Source organism: Arachis ipaensis, chromosome B1 (assembly GCF_059453495.1).
Source record: "Arachis ipaensis isolate K30076 ecotype BB chromosome B1, ASM5945349v1, whole genome shotgun sequence".
Lineage (NCBI taxonomy): Eukaryota > Viridiplantae > Streptophyta > Magnoliopsida > Fabales > Fabaceae > Arachis > Arachis ipaensis.
In genome coordinates, this window is record NC_142436.1 from 98799355 (window position 1) to 98817245 (window position 17891).

At 36.9% G+C, this 17891-nt stretch overlaps 1 non-coding gene across 1 annotated transcript; it reads right to left on the reverse strand.

Annotated features, from left to right (window-relative positions):
- Positions 1 to 13640: 13640 nt before the first annotated feature.
- LOC148577615 (small nucleolar RNA R71) lies at positions 13641 to 13748 on the reverse strand. Its single transcript, XR_015904009.1, has one exon. It is a non-coding gene; the product is annotated as a small nucleolar RNA R71 (small nucleolar RNA).
- Positions 13749 to 17891: the final 4143 nt, after the last annotated feature.

The following is a 17891-nucleotide window of genomic DNA, read 5'->3' on the forward strand; positions in this document are numbered from 1 at the left end:
GCTCAGCTTTTGAGGAGGAAAGAACTTGGCAAAGAAAGTCGTGACCAGCTTATCCCAAGAGTTCAGGCTGTCCTTGGGTTGAGAGTCCAACCATATTCTAGCTCTGTTTCTTACAGCAAAAGGGAAAAGCATGAGCCTGTAGACTTCAGGATCTACTCCATTAGTCTTAAGAGTATCACATATCTGCAAGAATTTAGTTAAGAACTGAAAAGGATCTTTAGATGGAAGTCCATGAAACTTGCAGTTCTGCTGCATCAGAGAAACTAATTGAGGTTTTAGCTCAAAGTTGTTTGCTCCAATGGCAGGAATGGAGATGCTTCTTCCATGTAGATTGGAATTAGGTGCAGTAAAGTCACCAAGCATCCTCCTTCCATTATTATTATTTTTGGCTGCCATCTCCTCTTCCTGTTCGAAAATTTCTGAAAGGTTATCTCTGGATTGTTGTAATTTAGCTTCTCTTAGTTTTCTCTTCAGAGTCCTTTCCGATTCTGGATCTGCTTCAACAAGAATATTCTTGTCCTTGCTCCTGCTCATATGACAAAGAAGAGGGCACAGAAAAAATAATAATAATAATATGGATCCTTTATACCACAGTATAGGGATCCCTTTGTGAGTGGAAGAAAAGAGGGAGACAAAGAATGTGATGTAAAGAAAGAAACACAACTGTGAGGAGGGCAGAGATGTGAGATGAGATGTTAGTAAATGAATAAATAAATAGAATGAGATGGGAGAGGGAAAATTTCGAAAATAATTTTTGGAAAAGAGTTAGTGATTTTTGAAAATAGTTTTTGAAAAATGTTAGAAATTTTCGAAAATCAAGATTTAAAAATTAAAATAATTAATAAATTAAAAAGGAATTTTGAAAAAGGGGGAAGATATTTTCGAAAATGAGAGAGAGAGAGTTAGTTAGGTGGTTTTGAAAAAGATAAGAAACAAACAAAAAGTTAGTTAGTTAGTTGAAACATTTGAAAAGATAAGAAGTTAGGAAGTTAGAAAAGATATTTTGAAATCATATTTTTGAAAAAGATAAGATAAGAAGATATTTTTGAAAAGATATGATAGAAATTAGTTTTTAAAAAAGATTTGAATTTTTAAAATCACAATTAATGACTTGATTCACAAGAAATCACAAGATATGATTCTAGAACTTAAAGTTTGCATCTTTCTTAACAAGTAAGTAACAAACTTGAAATTTTTGAATTAAAACATTAATTGTTATTGTTATTTTCGAAAATTTGAAATAAAAATAGGAAAAAGATTTTTGAAAAAGATAAGATTTTGAAAAAGATAAGATTTTCAAATTGAAAATTTGATTTGACTCATAAGAAACAACTTGATTTAAAAAATTTTTTTAAAAAGTCAACTCAAATTTTCGAATTTGATGAGAGAAAAAGGGAAAGATATTTTTTTGATTTTTGATTTTTTTTTATGATGAGAGAGAAAAACACTAAAATGATGCAATGCATGAAATTTTTAGATCAAAACAATGAATACATGCAAGAATGCTATGAATGTCAAGATGAACACCAAGAACACTATGAAGATCATGATGAACATCAAGAACACATTTTTGAAAAATTTTTAATGCAAGAAAAACATGCAAGACACCAAACTTAGAATTCTTTAATACATAGGCACTAAGAATTCAAGAATGCATATGAAAAACAAGAAAAGACACAAAACATGCAAATGCAAAGATCTAACAAGAAGACTTACCAAGAACAACTTGAACAAGAAACAGAAAAATATTTTTGATTTTTATGATTTTCTAATTTTTTTGGATTTTTTTTTTCGAAAATTATTTGTAAAAGAAAAAATAAGGATTCCAAAATTTTTAATATGAATTCCAGGAATCTTGCCATGTTAGTCTAAAGCTTCAGTCCAGGAATTAGACATGGCTCACTAGCCAGCCAAGCTTTCAATGAAAGCTTCGGTCTAAAACACTAGACATGGCCAATGGCCAGCCAAGCTTCAGCAAACATAGATACCTCTCATCTATACAACAGCTGATATTTCATCCAACTTCATATACTTATGACTGGAAGCATCAGTCCAAAAGAATTCAGACATGGCTTTACAGCCAGCCAGGCTTCACATGCTTCATGAAACACTAGAATTCATTCTTTAAAAATTTTGAATAAATTTTTTTTTTTTCGAAAACATGTGAGAAAATTTTGAAATATTTTTGAAAAATTTTTGAAAAGAAAACAAAAAGAAAATTACCTAATCTGAGCAACAAGATGAACCGTCAGTTGTCCAAACCCGAACAATCCCCGGCAACGGCGCCAAAAACTTGGTGCTGTTGCCGGATCAAACTTGGCACTGATGTTACCGGACCAAAAGCTTGCCGAAAACTCAAACAATCCCCGGCAACAGCGCCAAAAACTTGGTGCGAAGAAATTGTGATTACACTTTAATTATGTAAAATTCATCGCTCTTTCTTTCCCTGGTAATGGCGCAAAAAACATGATGCCAATACCATGGTTCACAACTTCGCACAACTGACCAGCAAGTGCACTGGGTCGTCCAAGTAATACCTTACGTGAGTTAGGGTCGAATCTCACGGAGATTGTTGGTATGAAGCAAGCTATGGTCACCTTGTAAATCTCAGTCAGGCAGATATAAATTGATAATGGTGTTTTCGTAAACAATTAATAAAACAGGGATAGAAATACTTATGTAAATCACTGGTGAGAATTTCAGATAAGCGAATAGAGATGCTTTCGTTCCTCTGAACCTCTGCTTTCCTGCTATCTTCATCCAATCAGTCTTACTCCTTTCCATGGCTGGCTTTATGTGATACATCACCATTATCAATGGCTACTTTCGGTCTTCTCTCGGGAAAATGATCCAAATGCCCTATCACGGCACGGCTAATCGTCTGGAGGCATCACCCTTGTCAATGGCTTCATCTTATCCTCTCAGTGAAAATGGTCAATGCACCCTGTCACGGCACGGCTATTCATCTGTCGGTTCTCGATCATGCTGGAATAGGATTTACTATCCTTTTGCGTCTGTCACTACGCCCGGCAATCGCAAGTTTGGAGCTCGTCACAGTCATTCAATCATTGAATCCTACTCGGAATACCACAAACAAGGTTTAGACCTTCCGGATTCTCTTGAATGCCGCCATCATTCTAGCTTGCACCACGAAGATTCTGATTAAGAGATCTGAGAGATACTCATTCAGTCGAAGGTAGAACGGAAGTGGTTGTCAGGCACGCGTTCATAGGGAATGATGATGATTGTCACATTCATCACATTCAAGTTGAAGAGCGAATGAATATCTTAGAAGCGAAATAAGATGAATTGAATAGAAAACAGTAGTACTTTGCATTAATCTTTGAGGAACAGCAGAGCTCCACACCTTAATCTATGGAGTGAAGAAACTCTACCGTTGAAAATACATAAGTGATAATGGAGTTCATTGGTCTCGGCCCCAGAGGGGAACCGGAGTAACCAAGACTCTATGATCCGAAGACAAAACTCAGGATGTCTAATACAATATTAAAATGTCCTATTTATAATAAACTAGCTACTAGGGTTTACAGAAGTAAGTAATTGATGCATAAATCCACTTCCGGGGCCCACTTGGTGTGTGCTTGGGCTGAGCTTTGAGTGTTGCACGTGTAGAGGTCCTTCTTGGAGTTGAACGCCAGCTTTTGTGCCAGTTTGGGCGTTCAACTCTGGTTTTGGCTCCTTTTCTGGCACTGGACGCCAGATTTGGGCAGAAAGCTGGCGTTGAACGCCATTTTATGTCGTCTAAAATTGGCCAAAGTATGGACTATTATATATTGCTGGAAAGCCCTGGATGTCTACTTTCCAACGCAATTGGAAGCGCGCCATTTTGAGTTCTGTAGCTCCAGAAACTCTACTTTGAGTGCAGGGAGGTCAGAATCCAATAGCATCAGCAGTCCTTCTTCAACCTCTGAATCTGATTTTTGCTCAAGTCCCTCAATTTCTGCCAGAAAATACCTGAAATCACAGAAAAACACACAAACTCATAGTAAAGTCCAGAAATGTGAATTTAACATAAAAACTAATGAAAACATCCCTAAAAGTAACTAGATCCTACTAAAAACATACTAAAAATAGTGCCAAAAAGTGTATAAATTATCCGCACATCATTCATCTTTGGAATTTTGTACCAGCGTGCCACGCCAAGCTGCTCAAGTGGCACGCCCATTCATTTGTGTCCTTCTTAGCTTTGGCGTGCCACGCCTGGTTCCTCAAGTGGCACACCCAAGTGATTTTAAAGCTGGCGTGCCACGCCTTCGACACTAAGTGGCACGCTCATGAATTAAGTGGTGAGTTTGGCATGCCACGCCCCTTTGGTGGCCTTCATTGTTGCTCTCTGGAAAGTTGTACTGGCATGCCACTCCCAGCTCCTGGCGTGCCACGCCCATGTGAATGCTGGATGATCCTCCCTGGACTTTAGTACTGGCGTGCCACGCCCATGTGATTTTGTGGCGTTTGCGCCAAGTGGCACGCCTGTTTCACACGCCAGCTTCTTTTGTTGTTTTCTCCCCCTTTTTGATGTCTTTTTCTCCTGAAATTTAGCACAAACTCATTTCAAAGCAATGTACTATAATGTTTATCAATTGATGCATGAATTGTAATGATTTAATGAGATTATGTCCTTTTATGGTCCTTTTTATGCAAGAAAAAAGGGTAGATGATGCAAGTCATCACACCTTCCAGTGGAGCTAGAACACAAAGCTTACTGGGCCACTAAGCTCCTCAATTTTGATCCCCATGCAGTAGGAGAAAAAAGGTTGTTGCAACTCAATGAGCTAGATGAATTCAGACTGGAAGCTTATGAGAATGCAAAGATATACAAGGAGAGAGCTAAAAAGTGGCATGACAAGAAAATTTTGAAAAGAGAGTTCAAACCAGGATAGCAAGTACTCCTATATAATTGCAGGCTCAAGATTTTCCCACGCAACCTCAATTCTAAATGGACTGGCCCGTATTTGATCACAAAGGTTCACCCTTGTGGAAGCCTTGAACTTTTGGATGAGGCTACAAAGGACACAATCACAGCAAATGGCCACAGAGCAAAGCATTATTTGGGAGGCCCTTGGAACAAAGAGAAGGAGGTTCAAGAATTAAGTTGAGCAAGAATAAGGAATGTCAAGCTAGTGACATTAAAAGAGCGCTTGTTGGGAGTCAACCCAACCAAAGGTAGTTTTCTTTTCCTAACTATTTCAATAAAAAAGGTTGAGTAGCTTTATCTGTATTGCAAGGAGCTAAGTTTGGTGTTTCACACCAAAACAATTTAAGGGAGAATGAAGGATGCTAAGTTTGGTGTTCCACCAAAAATCTCATTTGAAAACATATTTTCACCTTCTGCATAAATAGTTGCTAGCTCCAAGCAATCAGAGAAACTACTTAGCCATTGTCTATTTTCTAGTTTTTAGTTTTGTGACCCTCAGCAAAAGCACAATGTTTCATATAAATGGTTGACTTGTTGCGTAAGAGACATTGGCAAGGAACCAAGTTTGGTGTTCACACACCAAAGTAAGTTTAAAAGCCTACAAACAGATTCTTTATATTAACCATTTACCTAAGGGCTTGGGAAACAAGCAACTTCTAAGGATTGTGTAGGAAAACATTCAACCTTGAGAAGTAATATGCATGATCATCCCAAGGAGGTACAATAGAGAGAAATAATGATGACAGAAGAAAAGCTGAGAGACAATCCCAGGTTGTATAGACACTTAATCTTTTTTGCTGTGTTTTAACTTGGAGATTCCTATATGTCTTGCTGAAGTGTTCAATTAGGTGTAAGTGGAGATGTTTGCTAAGAATGCTAGCCTGCATTGTACTTGTTATCAATCACTTGCTTAAATTCTATTTTGTTCCCCTCTGCATGAATAAAAAAAATGTTTGAAACAGAAAGTGATTGTCCAATCTTGTAGGAATTAGAATGAAATTCAGTGGTGGTACTTGCTTGATTTAATGATTAGCTCAATAATAAAAACTGCATTATAAAATGTTCCTTGAAGTGTGAATTAGGTTGCTTCTAAAACCTTTTATTAATGAATATCCCCTTGAGAATGATCAAAGTAAGAAAGAAAAAAAAGAAAAGCCAAGAATTGGCAAAGAAACAAACAATAAGGCTAGACACCAATAAATTTGACCTTAGGACATATGCCTGTGGTACTTTTGTACTAGGATATGCTTGGACAATTAGGTTCTGAGGAGTATTTTAAAACTTGGCCACTTGGATTAACTAATCTGGGATTGCCAGCCGAAAGTCCATTATCAAGGGCAACCTAGTTACAAAGCATTTAGTGATCCAAAGAGATGCTGGGTATCAATGTTCCTAGGAAGAAATTGTGAGTCAAGTGTCTGTGGTGAAGAAGTGTTGAGCAAAAATTGAGCCAAAAAGCTGCTTCAACACTTGCCACCAAGCTTTCATTAAGAAATAAGCTTTCTAAGCAAACGAAAGAAAGAAAAAGCTAACAAGGATCAATCAAAAAGCAAGGCATTATAGCAGCAACTCTAGTAAACCATCAAAGAGACATTTCGTATCAGATAGCTAAGAATAATTGAGCTACATTTGTCTGCATAAAACCCCATGAACCAAGTTCAATTATATGCTAAATAAGGACATGCATGCTTCTTTGTTTCATTTCATTTCTTCTTATGTTTAGTGCTTGCTTGGGGACAAGCAAGGTTTAAGTTTGGTGTTGTGATGACAAGTCATCTGATACTAGCTTTTCAAGCATTTTTCACTTGTTTCATTAGGTTTTATTCACTTTCTTGCACTATAAGTAAGTGATTTGGAGTGAATTTTCATGGTTATGTTAAATCAATCAACCAATATTTAATTAACACAAAATCATAAGGTTTAAGCTAGAATTAGTTGATTTTATGAAGGATTTAGAAACCTTGTGAATTTGGTGATACTGTGATACGTTTATTTGGTTGCTTGTAGGAGAAGAAAAAAAGAACCATGAAAGCGTGTTCAACCAAAGTGTGGCCATAGCCATAAAAGCGTAGCATTCAAGGAACCAAGCATAGCGCTCACTAATTGAGCGAAGCGTTCATAAATTGAATGCTAGAGGACAAAGCTCACCAAAGCAAAGCCAAGCATAGCGTTCAATGTACACAACGGAGCGCGAAAAGAAGCTCAGCAAACAAGCCCGGTGTTCAATTAATTGAGCGCTACATTAAAATGTTTTAACATTTTTGGGCATGGCAAAAGAAGAAAAGCAAGGCACATTGAAGCCAAGGGGGAGCACCAAGGTTCAAAATGGGAACCATGCGCAAGCAAAGAAGGGCGCTACGTTGCAAGCACTTTACTGAGTTCTACACAACAATACTTAGTACAAGGAAATTGGCCAAAATAAAGCAGCCAGGTTCGAACCATGCACACAAAGGCGTGCTACACTACACCAAGTAAGGAAATTGCTATCAAAAGGAAGCCAGCAAGGGTCGAAGAGGGGCACACATGCATAGAAAGGGCCTACGTTCTCTTCATTCACTGAGCACTACACATGATGAGGAAATTGGCAAAAGGGGACAGCCAGGGATCGAAAGTGGAAACCAACATACAAGGCATGTAGCGCTACGTTAAAACTCTTCACTGAGCGCTACACTACAAGGGAGGCACAAGGCAAGGGAGCGCTACGTTTTCTTTCTTAACTGAGCGCTCCACTAGAGGTAGCCCATGTTCCAATCTTCAATCAAAAGCGATCTTGGATCCACTTCTTCACCAACTTGAAAAGCCCACTCCAAATTCTGAAAACCAAAAATAGAAAGTGTATAAATAGGAGTTAATTTTATTTGTAAAGGGATCTTTTAGCTCATTTAACTTTTACCTTGGTACTTTTAGCTCCATTTCAGTTTTCACTTTGATTTGAATTGTGCTAAATTTGGGAATTGGTATATGAGTTTTTCTTTCTACATTTTTATTTCTTCTGCAACTTCTGCTATCTATTCTTAGAATTTGAATTGAGATTGAAGAGCTTCATTGTTTCTAAGTTTGAGAATCATCTTTTTGCCTCTCTTCTCAATTGTTCTAAAAGTTGAATCTGAGTTTAGTTTCTATTTTTATTTTCTTCTTCTGCAACTTTTACTTTTTTGTTTTGGGAATTTGAGAATTGGATCTAAGTTTCATTTACTGTTTTAATTTTCATTTCTTCTGCAATTACTTTTCTGCTTGATCAAGAGATCAATTGAGATCTAGATCTGCTTTCTAATCTCATTTCTCTTCTTCAATCTTCAATTTCTTTTTAGGTTTTCATAATTGAATAAAGTTCTCTTGCTGTTTGTTTCTCCAAGAAATTTTCCTTTTTGTTTTTCTACTGAATTAAATCCCTTCATCTAATAGCTTTCTGATTTGCTTCAGATTACATTTTCTTGTTGAATTCTGAATTCCAGCACCCAAATCCCTTTTACTCTTCAAGCAATTTACAATTCTTAGCAATTTAGATTCAGCAATTTATATTTCTTGTAGTTTAAGTTTCTGCAATTTACTTTTCTTGCAATTTAAGTTTCAGCTCTTTTACTTTCTTGTTCTTTAAGTTTTATGCAATTTACTCCTCTGCACTTTACTTTTCTGTCAATTTCCCCTCTACACCTTTATTTACTTGAAATTTAGTTTCTGTCAATCAAAATCACTCAATTCATCAACTGTTTGCTTAACTAAACTAACCACCTAACTAAAATTGTTCAATCCATCAATCCCTGTGGGATCGACCTCACTCATGTGAGTAATTACTACTTGATGCGACCCGGTACACTTGCCGGTGAGTTGTGTAGAATCGCTTTTCCACTCATCAGACACTAAATCTGAGGGAGAAAACTTACCCCAAAAGTGCAAAGTTGAACATAGTATCAACCTGCAGTAAGGCTAGCTGACCTCTTCACCTTCCAAGGAAGATAAATTGAGCAATAAAGCTTTAAATGATTAGCTCTCAAATGCATTGGAAAGTAGACATTCAAGGCTTTCCAACGATATATAATAGTATGGGTGAACATTAAGTTTGGGCCTCAAAAGCTGGTGCTAAATTTAGCCTCCAATGCAGGGTTCAAGCAAGTGAACGTCACGTTCACTTTAGTGAACGTCACGTTCACTTTAGTGAACGTTTTTGGCCTCCAAAACAGCATAACCATGCCTTCTTCAAAGGACCATAACTTGAGCTACAGATGTCCAATTGATGTGCTTACAGTTGCGTTGGAAAGCTGACATTCAAAGCCTTCCAACGATATATAGCAATCTATATTTAGCATGAAATTAAAGCACAAGTGATTGGAATCTTTAAGGTCCAAAAACCAACCAAGGAAGGCTCAGCAAAAATGGTAGCATTCAAAAAGTGAACGCCACATTCACTAAGTGAACATTTTCGAAGAAACAAGTGCACCAAGGAAGCAACCAAGAGAGGCAGCATTTGAAGAGTGAACGTAGCGTTCACTATGGCAACGCTAGGAGGGAAATTGGCGCACCCAAGGGAGCACACATGACAAGTGAACATAACGTTCACTTCCAAACTGAACGCTCCACTGGGAGTGTTACCAAGTGCATCTTGACCCATGCCATCAAGTGCCATCTTGGATCCAATTCTTCACAGACCCAAGCCACCAAATGCATCCAGATCCACTCTCATTCAAATCAAAAGCAACCAAAGCCCATTAACATGACTCAAAGGCACGAGAAAAAGCTAGATTAGGAATTTCATTTATGTTTTCAATTTTAATTTCATTTTTCATTTTGTAAAGCCTATATAAAGGCATCAATTTCATTTCATTAAAAAGGTTGGCTCTGCTAGAGAGCAATAGGATTAGGAGTAGGGTAGAATAGAAAGTTCTCTTTGAAACACTTTAATTTTTCTGAAATTTTTACATTTCAGTGTTGCAATTCAATTTAGCTTATGCAAATTTCAATTTTTGATAATCTTTGATGAGCGGATAATTTATATATTTTTTGGCATTGTTTTTCCATAGTTTTCAGTATAATTTAGTTAGTTTTTAGTATATTTTTATTAGTTTTTAAATAAAAATCACATTTCTGGACTTTACTATGAGTTTTTGTGTTTTTCTGTGATTTCAGGTATTTTCTGGCTGAAATTGAGGGACCTGAGCAAAAATCAGATTCAGAGGTTGAAGAAGGACTGCAGATGCTGTTGGATTCTGACCGCCCTGCACTCAAAGTGGATTTTCTGGAGCTACAAAACTCCAAATGGCGCGCTCTCAATTGCGTTGGAAAGTAGACATCCAGGGCTTTTCAGCAATATATAATAGTCCATACTTTTCCCAAGTTTAAATGACGCAAACTGGCGTTGAACGCTAGTTCCATGCTGCATTCTGGAGTTAAACGCCAGAAACAGGTTGCAAAGTGGAGTTAAACGCCAGAAACAGGTTACAAACTGGCGTTCAAATCCAAGAGAAGCCTCTACACGTGTAAAGCTCAATGCTCAGCCCAAGCACACATCAAGTGGGCCCCAGAAGTGAATTTCTGCATCATTTACATTTACTCATTTCTGTAAACCCTAGTAACTATTTTAGTATAAATAGGTCTTTTTACTATTGTATTTATATCTTGGGATCATCTTTGATTAGTTTTATGCTATCTTAGACTTTTGTGAGGGCTGGCCATTCGGCCATGCCTGAACATTTATCACTTGTGTATTTCAACGATAGAGTTTCTACACACCATAGATTAAGATGTGGAGCTCTGCTTTTCCTCAAAGATTAATGCAAAGTACTACTATTTTTCTATTCAATTCAACTTATTCCACTTCTAAGATATTCATCATTCTCAACTTATGAACGTGTGCCTGACAACCACTTCCGTTCTACCTTAGATTGAATGGATATCTCTTGGATATCTAATATAGGGGACCGAGTCCAAGATATTAGTGTCTTCATGGTATAAGTTAGAACCCATGGACAGCCATTCTTGAGAATCCGGAAAGTCTAAACCTTGTTTGTGGTATTCCGAGTAGGATTCAGGGATTGAATGACTGTGACGAGCTTCAAACTCGCGAGTGCTGGGCATAGTGACAGACGCAAAAGGATCAATGGATCCTATTCCAGTATGATCAAGAACCGAGAGATGATTAGCCATGCAGTGACAGCGCATTGGACCATTTTCACTGAGAGGACAGGTGGCCATTGACAACGGTGATGCCTAACATACAGCTTGCCATTGAAAGGAGTAGGAAGGATTGTATGCAGACAGCAGGAAAGCAGAGGTTCAGAGGGACGAAAGCATCTCTATACGCTTATCTGAAATTCTCACCAATGAATTACATAAATACCACTATCCTATTTTATATTTTATTTATCTTTTACTTATCAATTCATAAAATCAGTTGAATCCGCCTGACTGAGATTTACAAGGTGACCATAGCTTGCTTCAAGCCGACAATCTCCGTGGGATCGACCCTTACTCACGTAAGGTTTATTACTTGGATGACCCAGTGCACTTGCTGGTTAGTTGTATGAAGTTGTGAAACAGAATTAAGAACATGAACGTGCGTATTGAGTTTTTAGCGGCGTTACCAAGGAAGGAATGATCACGATTTCACACACCAAGTTTTTGGTGCCGTTGCCGGGGATCGTTCGAGTTTGGACAACTGACAGTTCATCTTGTTGCTCAGATTAGGTAATTTTATTTTATTTTTAAGCTTTTTACTTTTATTTATTTTCGAAAAAAAAGATTTCTTCTTTTTCGTTTTTCTCAATTAATTTTCGAAAAATCAAAAAAAATTTAATAAAATCATAAAATCAAAAATAATTTTGTGATTCTTATTTGAGTTTTGTGTCAATTTTTAAGTTTGGTGTCAATTGCATCCTTTTATTTTTCTTAAAAAATTTTCGAAAACACATGCATTGAGTTTCTTTCTTGTTCTTCATGATCTACAAGTTATTCTTGATAAGTTTTCTTGTTTGATCTTTAAAATTTTCTTGTTTTGCATCTTTTCTTGTTTTCCATATGTAATTTTAATTTGTTAGTGTCTAAATATTAAAAATTTCTAAGTTTGGTGTCTTGGATGTTTTTCTTTTCTTAAAAATTTTCAAAAATAAGTCTTGATGTTCATCTTGATCTTCAAAGTGTTCTTGGTGTTCATCTTGACATTCAAAGTGTTCTTCCATTCATTAGTTATTTTGATTCATAATTTCTATGTTTTGTGTCAATTTTGTGTTTTTCTCTTTCATCATTAAAAATTCAAAAATCAAAAAAATATCTTTCCCTTTTTCTTCTCATCAAACTCAAAAATTTGAGTTGACTTTTTAAAAAATTTTTAAAATCTAGTTGTTTCTTATGAGTCAAATCAAATTTTCAATTTAAAAATTCTATCTTTTTCAAATCTTTTTCAAAAATCAAATCTTTCTCATTTTTCTTTCATAATTTTCGAAATTTTCAAAAATCTTTTTCATAATTTTCGAAAATCTTATTAGCATTTAGTATGATTGATTCTAAAATTTTAAGTTTGTTACTTGCCTAGTAAGAAAGGTTCAATCTTTAAAATTTTAAATCTTATCTTTTAGTTTCTTGTTAGTCAAGTAATCAACTTTGATTTCAAAATCAAATATTTTTAAATTTCTTTTTCAAATCTTTTTCAAAATAAGTTTCAATCACATCTTTTCAAAATCAATTTCAAAATCTTTTCTAACTTCTTTTCTAACCTCTTATCTTTTCAAAAATTAATTTTCAAATCTTTTTCAAACTAATCCTATCTTTTTGTTTGATTCTTATCTTTTTCAAAACTACCTAACTAACTCTCTCTTTCTAATTTTCGAAAATCACCTTCATCTTTTTCAAAATTCCTTTTTAATTAACTAATTGATTTTAATTTAATTTAATTTCGTTTTTCTTTTTTAAAATTTTTGAATTTTAATTTTTAATTTTAAATTCAAAACAAAAATATTTTTTTATTTTTATTTTCGAAATTCATTCTCTCATCTCCTTCTAATTATTTATTCATCTACTAACACTTCTCTTCCACCCAAAATTCGAACACCATCTTCCTCTCTGTGTTCGAGTTTTTCCTCTTCTCCTTGTTACATTCTTCTCTTCTTATACTTGCATAAGGAATCTCTATACTGTGACATAGAGGATTCCATATTTTCTTTGGTGTTCTCTTCTTTTTCATATGAGCAGGAACAAGGACAAGAACATTCTTGTTGAAGCCGATCCTGAACCTGAAAGAACTCTGAAGATGAAGCTAAGGGAAGCTAAAGCACAACTCTCTGGAGAAAATCTGACTGAAAATTTAGAAAAAGAAGGAGACATGGCTGAAAATAATAACAATGAAAGGAAGATGCTTGGTGACTTTACTACACCTAATTCCAATTTACATGGAAGAAGCATCTGAATCCCTACCATTGGAGCAAACAATTTTGAGCTGAAACCTCAATTAGTTTCTCTGATGCAACAGAACTGCAAGTTTTATGGACTTCCATCAGAAGATCTTTTTCAGTTCTTAACTAAATTCTTGCAGATATGTGATACTGTTAAGACCAATGGGGTTAATTCCGAGGTCTACAGGCTTATGCTTTTCCCATTTGCTGTAAGAGACAGAGCTAGAATATGGTTAGACTCTCAACCTAAAGAAAGCCTGAACTCTTGGGATAAGTTGGTCACGACTTTCTTAGCCAAGTTTTTTCCTCTTCAAAAGCTTAGTAAGCTTAGAGTGGATGTTTAAACCTTCAGACAAAAGGAAGGTGAATCCCTCTATGAAGCTTAGGAGAGATACAAGGAACTGACCAAAAAGTGTCCTTCTAACATGCTTTCCGAATGGACCATCCTGGATATATTCTATGATGGTCTGTCTGAATTATCAAAGATGCCATTGGACCATTTTGCAGGTGGATCCATTTACCTAAAGAAAATGCCTGCAGAAGCTCAAGAACTCAAGTTGATGTACACTTCTGAGAGGAATCCTATAAGTAATGGGACGCCTCAGAAGAAGGGAGTTCTTGAAATTGATACTCTGAATGCCATATTGGCTCAGAACAAAATATTGACTCAGCAAGTCAATATGATTTCTCAGATTCTGAATGAAATGCAAGATGCATCCAACACTACTCAAGAGGCATCTTCTGAGGAAGAAGCTTATGATCCTGAGAACCCTGCAATAGCAAAGGTGAATTACATGGGTGAACCCTATGGAAACACCTATAATCCCTCATGGAGAAATCACCCAAATCTCTCATGGAAGGATCAACAAAAGCCTCAACAAGGCTTTAATAATGGTGGAAGAAACAGGTTTAGCAATAGCAAGCCTTTTCATCATCCACTCAGCAAAAGACAAAGAGTTCTGAGCAAACCCCATCTAGCTTGGCAAATATAGTCTCTAATCTATCTAAGGCCACTCTAAGTTTCATAAATGAAACAAGGTCCTCCATTAGAAATATTGGAAACACAAGTGGGCCAGCTGAGTAAAAGGATCACTGAAACCCCTCCTAGTACTCTCCCAAGCAATACAGAAGAAAACCCAAAAGGAGAGTGCAAGGCCATTGAATTGATCATCATGGCCGAACCTACAAGGGAGGGAGAGGACGTGAACCCCAGTGAGGAAGACCTCCTGGGACATCCAGAGATCAATAAGGAGTTTCCCTCTGAGGAACCAAAGGACTCTGAGGCTCATCTGGAGACCATAGAGATTCCATTAAACTTCCTTATGCCATTCATGCGCTCTGATGAATACTCTTCTTCTGAAGAGAATGAGGATGTTACTGAAGAGCAAGTTCCCAAGTACCTTGGTGCAATCATGAAGCTGAATGCCAAATTATTTGGTAATAAAACTTGGGAAGATGAACCTCCCTTGCTCATCAATGAACTAAGTGATCTGGATCAACTGAGATTGCCTCAGAAGAAACAGGATCCTGGAAAGTTCTTAATACCTTGTACCATAGGCACCATGACCTTTGAGAAGGCTCTATGTGACCTTGGATCAGGGATAAACCTCATGCCACTCTCTGTAATGGAGAAACTGGGAATCTTTGAGGTGCAAGCTGCCAGAATCTCATTAGAGATGGCAGACAACTCAAGAAAATAGGCTTATGGACTAGTAGAGGACGTGTTAGTAAAGGTTGAAGGCCTTTACATCCCTGCTAATTTCATAATCCTAGACACTAGGAAGGATGAGGATGAATCCATCATCCTTGGAAGACCCTTCCTAGCCACAGCAAGAGCTGTGATTAATGTAGACAGAGGAGAATTGGTCCTCCAACTGAATGAGGATAACCTTGTGTTTGAAACTCAAAGATCTCCTTCTGTAACCATGGAGAGGAAGCATGAAAAGCTTCTCTCACTGCAGAGTCAACCAAAGCCCCCACAGTCAAACTCTAAGTTTGGTGTTGGGAGGCCACAACCAAACTCTAAGTTTGGTGTTGAACCCCCACATTCAAACTCTAAGTTTGGTGTTGGGAGGTTCCAACCTTGCTCTGATTATCTGTGAGGCTCCATGAGAGCTCACTGTCAAACTATTGACATTAAAGAAGCGCTTGTTGGGAGGCAACCCAATGTTATTTAATCATATCTATTTTATTTTCTTTTTGTTATTTCGTGTTTTATTAGGTTGATGATCATGTGAAGTCACAAAAACTACTGAAAAATCAAAAATAGAATGAAAAATAGCATTGAAAACAGCACACCCTGGAGAAGAGCAGTCTGGAGTTTAAACGCCAAGAACAAGCATCTGTTTGGCGTTTAACGCCAGAAACAGGCATCAAGCTGGCGTTTAACGCCAGAAACAAGCATCTACCTGGCGTTAAACGCCAGAAACAGGATACATTTGGGCGTTTAACGCCAGAAACAAGCAGCAGTCTGGCGTTAAATGCCAGGATTGCACAGCAAGGGCATTTTACACGCCTAATTGGAGCAGGGATGTTAAGTTCTTGGCCCCACTGGATCTGTGGACCCCACAGGATCCCCACCACTTCTTCTCTCATCTTCACACCTTTTCATAACATTCTTCCTCAATTAATCTCTACCAATCACTTCCATTACTCCTCCAAAACCATCATACAACCCACCTACACCCACCCACTTAAATTCAAACCATCACTCTTTCCTTTTCACACGTTATTACCACCTAAACCCCCCTGGCCGAACCATTCACACACCTCCATCTTCTCTATCTCTTCTTCTTCTCATCCTTTCTTTCTTCTTTTGCTCGAGGACGAGCAAATACTTTAAGTTTGGTATGGAAAAAAAGCATTGCTTTTTTTTGTTTTTCCATAACCACTAATGCCTCAAGGGATGCACTTCCCTCCACAAAACTATTAGGAGCAAATCAACACTTTCCTAGGAGAATTAAGTTCCAACATGGGACAACTAAGGATGGAGCACCAAGAGCACTCCATCATCCTCCATGAGATTAGAGAAGATCAAAGAACTATGAGGGAGGAGCAACAAAGACAAGGAAGAGACATAAAGGAGCTCAAGAGCACCATTGGTTCTTCAAGAAGAGGAAGACGCCACCCTCACTAAGGTGGACCCGTTCCTTAATCTCCTTGTTCTTACTTTCTGTTTTTCGTTTATTATGCTTTATGTTTTATTTATGTTTGTGTCTTTACTATATGATCACTAGTGTCTAAGTGTCTATGCCTTAAAGTTATGAATATGAATCCATCACCTCTCTTAAATTAAAACTTTTCTAAAAACAAAAGAACAAGAAGTACATGGTTTCGAATTCATCCTTGAAACTAGTTTAAGATGTGGTGGCAATACTTTTTGTTTTCTGAATGTATGCTTGAACAGTGCATATGTCTTTTTAATTTGATGTTTATGAATGTTAAATATGTTGGATCTTGAAAGAATGATGAAAAGGAGAAATGTTATTTAATAATCTGAAAAATCAAAAAAATGATTCTTGAAGCAAGAAAAAGCAGTGAATACAAAAGGTTGCAGAAAAAAAAAATATGGCAAAAAAAAAAGAAAAAAAGAAAAAGCAAGCAGAAAAAGCCAAAAGCTCTTTAAACCAAAAGGCAATATCAAAAAACCCAATAACCCTTAAAACCAAAAGGCAAGGATAATAAAAAGGATCCAAGGCTTTGAGCATCAGTGGATAGGAGGACCTAAAGGAATAAAATCCTGGTCTAAGCGGCTAAACCAAGCTGTCCCTAACTATGTGCTTGTGGCGTGAAGGTGTCAAGTGAAAACTTGAGACTGGGCGGTTAAAGTCAAGGTCCAAAGCAAAAAGAAAAAAGAGAGTGTGCTTAAGAACCCTGGACACCTCTAATTGGGGACTTTAGCAAAGCTGAGTCACAATCTGAAAAGGTTCACCCAGTTATGTGTCTGTGGCATTTATGTATCTGGTGGTAATACTGGAAAACAAAGTGCTTAGGGCCACGGCCAAGACTCATAAAGTAGCTGTGTTCAAGAATCAGCATATTGAACTAGGAGAATCAATAACACTATCTTAACTCTGAGTTCCTATAGATGCCAATCATTCTGAACCTCATGGATAAAGCGAGATGCCAAAACTATTCAAGAGGCAAAAAGCTACAAGTCCCGCTCATCTGATTGGAGCTAAGTTTCATTGATATTTTGGAATTTATAGTATATTCTCTTCTTTTTATCCTATTTGATTTTCAGTTGCTTGGGGACAAGCAACAATTTAAGTTTGGTGTTGTGATGAGCGGAGAATTTATACGCTTTTTTGCATTGTTTTTTCCTAGTTTTCAGTATAATTTAGTTAGTTTTTAGTATATTTTTATTAGTTTTTAAATAAAAATCACATTTCTGGACTTTACTATAAGTTTTTGTGTTTTTCTGTGATTTCAGGTATTTTCTGGCTGAAATTGAGGGACTTGAGCAAAAATCAGATTCAGAGGTTGAAGAAGGACTGCAGATGCTGTTGGATTCTGACCTCCCTGCATTCAAAGTAGATTTTCTGGAGCTAAAGATCTCCAAATGGTGCGCTCTC